This window comes from Lathyrus oleraceus, chromosome 3, assembly GCF_024323335.1.
Source record: "Lathyrus oleraceus cultivar Zhongwan6 chromosome 3, CAAS_Psat_ZW6_1.0, whole genome shotgun sequence".
NCBI lineage: Eukaryota > Viridiplantae > Streptophyta > Magnoliopsida > Fabales > Fabaceae > Lathyrus > Lathyrus oleraceus.
Genome location: NC_066581.1, coordinates 283,947,024 through 283,953,021, shown reverse-complemented (window position 1 = coordinate 283,953,021; position 5,998 = coordinate 283,947,024).

Below are 5,998 nucleotides of genomic sequence, written 5' to 3'. Positions count from 1 at the left end.
AGACTCACAATCACCGAACTTCTTACTCAGGTAGTAAATAGCATACTCTTTCTTCCCTGATTCATCTTCCTGACCAAGGACACAGCCCATTGAATCTTCAAGAACTGTCAGATACATGATCAAAGGTCTTCCCTCTACAGGCGGAGACAGAATCGGAGGCTCAGACACATACTCTTTGATACTGTCGAAAGCTTTCTGGCAATCCTCGGTCCAATCATGGGACTGATCTTTCCGGAGGAGCTTGAATATCGGCGCATATGTGGCAATCATGTGGGATATGAATCTGGAAATATAATTCAAGCGGCCAAGAAAACCTCGGACTTGCTTCTCAGTTTTGGGCGCAGGCATCTCTTGTATTGCTTTGACCTTTGCAGGATCAACCTCAATACCTCTTTCGCTGACAATAAAGCCCAATAACTTGCCAGAACGGACTCCAAATGTACACTTGTTGGGATTCAGACGAAGCTTAAACTTCCTCAAACGCTGAAAAAGCTTCAACAAGTGCTCTACATGTTCCACTTCTGTTCTTGACTTAGCAATCATATCGTCAACATATACCTCAATCTCCTTGTGCATCATATCATGGAACAAGGTGGTCATAGCTCGTTGATACGTGGCTCCGACGTTCTTCAAACCGAAGGGCATCACTCGATAACAGAATGTTCCCCAAGGTGTGATGAATGTTGTCTTCTCCATATCCTCGGGTGCCATCTTAATCTGATTATATCCAGAAAATCCATCCATAAATGAGAAGACATTGAATTTAGCTGTATTGTCTATCAACATATCAATATGTGGTAGAGGAAAATCATCTTTCGGACTAGCTTTATTCAAGTATCTATAGTCCACACACATCCAGACTTTTCCATCTTTCTTAGGCACGGGCACAATATTGGCCACCCATTAAGGATATGTAGAAGTCACCAGAAACCCCGCATCAATTTGCTTATGAACTTCCTCTTTGATCTTCACTGCCATATCAGGATGAGTTCTTCTGAGCTTCTGCTTCACAGGCACGCACTCAGGCTTCATGGGTAGGAAATGTTGCACAATATCTGTATCTAGACCCGACATGTCTTCATATGACCAAGCAAAGATATCGACATATTCTCGTAGCAATTCAATCAACCCCTTCTTAACAGATTCTTCCAGGAGTGCCCCAATCTTCACTTCTTGCACACAATCCTCAGACCCCAAGTTGACTGTTTCCAGATTCTCAAGATGCGGATGAATGATCTTCTTTTCATGCTCAAGTAGACGGGTAATCTCATCAGGAACCTCTTCAACATCATCTTCCTCTGCCTCGAATACAACGAACTCAAAATTGGGAGATGGCGTCGGATCATTATGTTCAATGGGTTTAGAAATCAACCTGCATAATGATTTTGGATATGAAAAGCTTTTAGAAATCAACCAAGGCAAATCATTATGCAGATGAAAAGATTGATTTTATTCTATTTTTAGGGTTTTATGTGATCACTAATTTCATGCATAAAGCAAAAAGGGAAAATAATTGGAAAAACAAATATTTAACATGAATTTATTGAATGAAAGTATCATTGTATTTATGTTGCCAACAATGCCATCACTTCTCCTTTTGGCATGGGAGAAGGGTTTTTAAACAAAGTGATCATTACGTTGACTTGTGGACAACTGTAGGAATATCCACAGCGACCCAATTGTTGCAGATCCCTCCAGGGATGACAAAATTGTCAGAATCCTCTGCATCTTCTTCCAAAACAGCAGCAACTTCTTCATCCTGACAAGTGTGGATAAAACCTCCACTCTTAAACAATCCTTGCTCATTGAAGACCCCAGAAGAAAAGCCTATGCCAGCCCGAGACTTATTGTCTTCCAGCTCAATCATTTTTCCTAGACCAGCAATTGCACCACACTCAATGGCCAATTTTGCATCTCTATAGGAAGTAAATGAAGGAGTTCTCTTCTCAACAGGCTCAGCTATAGATAAAGCTTGGAAAGGAGTTCCAACTTCATCTTCAGCATCTATGTATGAGAAGGAAGACAAGTGGCTAACCAGGAGAGCCTTTTCCCCCCTACCACTACCAGTTTCTTATTCTTCACAAATTTCAGCTTCTGGTGTAGGGTGGATGTCACGACGCCCGCCTCGTGAATCCATGGTCTGCCTAAGAGACAACTATATGATGGGTGGATATCCATAACCTGGAAGGTAATTTGGAAATCACTTGGTCCAATCTTGATAGGGAGATCAACTTCCCCAATCACAGTCTTTCGAGACCCATCGAAAGCTTTCACAACAACTCCACTCTGCCTCATGGGAGGCCCTTGATAAGACAATCTTGAGAGAGTGGATTTTGGCAATACATTCAGGGATGACCCAGTGTCCACCAGCACATTGGACATGGCGTCGTTTCTACAATTCATGGATATATGTAAAGCCAAGTTGTGGTCTCTTCCCTCCTCAGGGAGATCAGAGTCACAGAAACTCAAATTGTTACAAGCAGTAATGTTCGTAACAATGTTATCGAACTGTTCTATAGTGACATCATGATCTACATATGCCACATCCAAAACTTTCTACAGAGCCTCTCTATGTGGTTCTGAATTCAGAAGTAATGATAACACGGATATCTTGGATGGCGTTTGTAGAAGCTGGTCTATAACATTGTACTCACTCTTCTTGATGAGCTTCAACATCTCATCACAGTCTTCATTCACATTGCCGCTAGGGCCAACAGAAGTAGGAGTTTTTAGTACAGAGGAGGGCTTAACAACAGGTGCCGGATTCGGGGTGCTCACAGCATTCCCAATCGGGCACTTAACAAAATCAGCCTTAGCCTGGGGCTTCGGTGGTGCAGAAAACACGCGACCGCTGTGGGTCAAACCACTTACATCAGCAATATTCACAACAGAGGAGGATGGCAAAGGCATCTCTTTCCCATCTTCTACAGCAACAACGTTGTAACGGAAGGGAATTGCCTTTTCGGAAGAATAAGGCACTGGACCGGCAGGTTTGATGATCAAAGAAGGAGAAGCCTTCTGCTTGCTACCATCATACTTGATAATAACAGGCTCAGGTATCCGAAACACTGGGGAAATTACGTTGACCTCAAGTTCATCTTCGTCAACATTCCTATTCTGAAGGATCTCAATAACTCCTTCATCCAACATTTCCTGAAGATCTTTGCGCACCTGGCGACAACCCAATCGGTTAACAGAGTAGATTCGGAATTTATCATGGTCGTGCTCATAGTGACTATACTCACACAACAAACGGTGCAACTCGACCAACGACTGTCGAATGTGACTGACATATTTGACCTTGTACTTGCCAGGGCAACCCTGGACCATGTGTAACACCTTAAATTTGCACCTATCATTGTACATACATTCTCATATTAGGTCATAGCATAACATGGTCCACTGCATAGCATTGCATTGTCCCATTTGCCTCAAGTGCAAGCCAATCAAGAAATTAGGTCAAACTGGTCAGGAGATCAGTCAGTCAAGCAAGCAAGCACAATTCTCAAGGAGCCAAGGCCCTAGGGTTGGTCCAGCTTGTTCACATGACTTGGGGACCCATTTGAAGTGTTTTGGTCAAGGATTGGATGTTCAGAAGTCATCAGTCAATGCACAGTCAGTCAGAAACCCTAAAAGTCAACTGTTGGTCAACTGTACATTTAATCAGTGATTTGATGATGGGAATTGGTTTGAGAGGTCTCATTCATGTCCATATAGTCCTCATATATCATGTCAAACACCATCATGGAAGAATTTGAAGCCAGATCAGAAATTTCCAAAAATGGAAACTGGACCTGTAATTGAAACCTGCCCAAAATGGAAAGTCTTGATCCTCAAACTTACATCATGATACAAGCTTCAAATGAATTTTTGCCCAACATGAAAGTTGAAGATCTTGTTCTCCCATTTCCAAAAAGTCCAAGAACACTCAATTCCCATGTATGGTTGGCAAGTTATGATCAATTCATTTTCAAAAATTCTTGAACTTCAAAAGGCCATATCTCTCAAACCATTTGGCCAAATTTGGTGGGGTTTTTTCCAACAAGTCACATTTGACCTCCTCTTTCCAAAAATGTAACCATCACTCACCAAAACATCATAGATCAAAATGGCATTTTTTGACTTACTTGAATTAATTTCAAGTGAAGTGAAATTTTGACCTTTTAAAATAACCATTTGTAATCACTTTGGCCATTGGAATATGTTCAGAAATGACATTTGAGACTTGTTGGAAGCCCATTTTCGTGCAGTACACACACCCATCCCCAACTTGCTTGAAAATTGGCCAAAAGTACACTTTTCACCAACTCCATTCCACATTTTCATGAAACTTGGATTTGTACTCTAAAACAGCAGAGATAAACATCATTTTCTGTCAATTACAAACACTACTAGCAGCCTCCAAAAAAAAACACAAAAAAAAAATTCACTCATTCTCAAAAAACTTCATTCTTTGCATTTTCCAAAATCTGTCAACATTGGCCAAAGAACTGAACCTGGCCTTGCTTAATACAACATCCATTCATCATTTTGAACCTATTTTCACCACCATTCCCCAGCTGGAAGGCCCACACACGACTGTTGCATTCAAGAGCCTCATCAATGGCAGGCTTTGATTTGTTCTGTTTCAAGCATCATTGAGCTAAAAGTATCCAACCATACATCTCCTGGGAGCTTTGTGTGTACCTGTTTCGAGCTTGCATCATCAAACAACAACTGATTCTCCACTTTCTTCAAAAACTTGGTAAGAATTCGAACTCAACCTTTGATGAAATTACATGATGCATCTTGTAGGTCTTTTCACTATGAGTGTCATGAGCTTTAAACCAATTGAAACCGTGCCAAAATGAGAGAGAACGAGGGTTTTAAAGTTTTATGTTTATGACAAGATTTGGTCGATTCTTGATGTTGTTGTTGTTTTTTAGACAAATGGCATGTTGATTCGTGTTAGGGGCTGTTAGATCTTCATGAAAATATGTTTAAATGGTATTTCTGGGACCTTTTGGATTTTCTGGAAAAATTAAGTTGAAGGTGATGAAGAACACCATGCTGTTCTTGGTTGCTGCATATTACCTGCGGATTTACCCGCAACCTTCATAGCCAGCTGCGAGTTTTCCTGCGGATTGCATGTGTTAGGGTTTCGCCTGGACCGCGCCTCTTCTCCATTTGAAACCAGCCAATCAGCTTATTTCATTTTCTGGACCAAAACACGGTCGTTTTGTTTAGTGGCATGGCTATTTACAAGTTTGCCATCAGCGTGGCACATGACCCATTAAATGATGTTGTTTTTTCACAATTATTTCACTTTGATCCATCCAACTTGCAAAATTCATAACATCATCATTTTAAATCCAAATTTCATGGGAATTTTTGCATTGTTTTCATCTGAATCTCTACTTTTTTATCATGATTTTTATTGATTTTTTGGATGGCTGGATTTTAAATGGCCTTAGGGTTTGTATCATGTGACCAAAAATTGTACCTTTTGCCAAAACCTTTGTGAAATGGTGATACTTTATCCAATGGCTCCCAAAATTTTTGTGCTTAAACTAGACACACTCATGGTGATTTTGGTGTAGAGTTTGTGAATTTATCATTGCTGGTTTGTGAGTTATGATTTTTTGAAGTAGGGTGTGACAATTTGTGTCACACCTTTGATGTCCAACTTCATGATTTTTGATACCATGCTTCTTGACCTCCAATTGATCTGATTTTTTGCATGAACCTACTCTTGTATGTCTAGTTTACATGTGAATTTTCTTGGAATTATTTGTGGCATTTCCTAATTGTTTGAGATTTTCTCCCTTGCTTGGTCATATGTTGACTTTTTGTGACACTTGTTCCCATTTCATTTGTGAAATTCTCATACTTTATTAGATGGACATGAAATTTTACATGAGATAACTAGACATCCTCATCTTTGCCATGGTTTTAGTCCCATTCATTTATCATACACCATCTCTGATTTATGATTTTTCTAAGTTGATGCATGTTTGGT